This window comes from Carlito syrichta, unplaced genomic scaffold (assembly GCF_000164805.1).
Source record: "Carlito syrichta isolate Samal-C Ts95f unplaced genomic scaffold, Tarsius_syrichta-2.0.1 Scaffold305683, whole genome shotgun sequence".
Taxonomy (NCBI): domain Eukaryota; kingdom Metazoa; phylum Chordata; class Mammalia; order Primates; family Tarsiidae; genus Carlito; species Carlito syrichta.
Genome location: NW_007249779.1, coordinates 9,212 through 10,890, shown reverse-complemented (window position 1 = coordinate 10,890; position 1,679 = coordinate 9,212).

Sequence of the window (1,679 nt, the reverse complement as noted above, 5' to 3'; positions counted from 1 at the left end):
CCTATTGGACACATAACAAAGCTGGCTACGGATTGGAGGCTTGCAGGTTTGAAATTTGCGAGCAGGAAGGTTTGAAATTAACGCGCGCGGGGAATTGTGCTCACAGAAGCCGGGACCTAGGGCCTTTGTTGTCTGGTGTGTTGGCACCATTTCAGGAGCCGCCCCTCTGGTCTCTTCCTGCACCCTTCAATAAGAATCTTAGAAAATGCAGGAAATACCCTTATGGAAATTGGAATTGGCAACTAATTCCTGATCAAAACCCCCAAGTGCCCATGTCATAAGAGATAAGATGGACAAGTGGGACCTCATCAAACTGACAAACTTTTACAAAGCCAACGAAGCCATCAAGAGAGCAGGGAGGCAGCCCACAGACTGGGAAAAAATATTTGCCAATGATATGTCTGACAAAGGCCTAACATGTAGGACCTATAAGGAACTCAAACATGCCAAAAAGGAAATAACAAACAGCCCCTTTAAAAAGTGGGCAAAAGACATGAATAGACACTTCTCAAAAGAAGACATACGAGTAGCCAACAGATACATGAAAAAATGCTCAGTCTCACTAGTCATCAAAGAAATGCAAATTAAAACTACACTGAGATTCCACCTAACTCTAGTCAGGATGGTCATCATCAATAACCCAAAAATAACAGATGTTGGAGAAGATGCAGTGAAAAGGGAATGCTTTTACACTGTTGGTGGGAGTGTAAACTAATACAACCTCAGTGGAAAACAGTTTGGCTATTCCTAAAAGATCTAAAAATCGACCTTCCATATGACCCTGCAAGTCCCCTGCTAGGAATACACCCGGAGGAACTCAAATCACTCTACGAAAAAGATACCTACACATGTATGTTTATTGCAGCATTGTTCACAATAGCAAAAACATGGAACCAACCATGCTGCCCATCAAAAGAGGACTGGTACAAAAAGGTGGAATAAACACACAGTGGAATTGTTTTGTTTTTATTTTGAGTTGGAGTCTCACTCTGTCACCCAGACTGGAGTGCAGTGGCCGCTCCCGGCCACCGCAGCCTCAACCTGCTGGGCTCCAGTGATCCTTCTGCCTCAGCCTTCCAAGTAGCTAGAACTACAGGCATGTGCTACCACGCCTGGCTGATTTTTTGATTTATTGTAGAGATGAGGTCTCGCCAAGTTGCCCAGGCAGGTCTCAAACCCACGGGCCCAGGCAATTCACTCACCTCAGCCTCCCAAAGGCGCAGGATTACAGGCTGAGCCACCGAGCCCAGCTTACAATGGAATATTATGCAGCCATAAAGGACAAAATTATGAACTTCACAGCAATTTGGATGGGCTTAGAGTCTATAATACTGAGTATTATATCACAGAAACAAAAAACTGAGTATCACATGTTCTCACTCATAAGTGAACTTTGAACAATTATCTTAATACTATAAGAAAAGGATTGGCAGTAGCAGGAAACTGCCAGGGGGTGGGAGAGGTGAGATTGGCAGTAGTGGGAATCTCCTGGGGGAGGGGTGGACATACCTCATCAACAAGGGTAACTGCATAATGAACATTTGTATACTTAAATTGTACCCCATATCTTTAAAATAAAAAATTATATGTATAAGAAAAAGAAAAGCTAGCTGGGCATCATAGCGTGCACCTGTAGTTCCAGCTACTTGGAAGGCTGAGGCAGAAGGATCGCCGGAGCC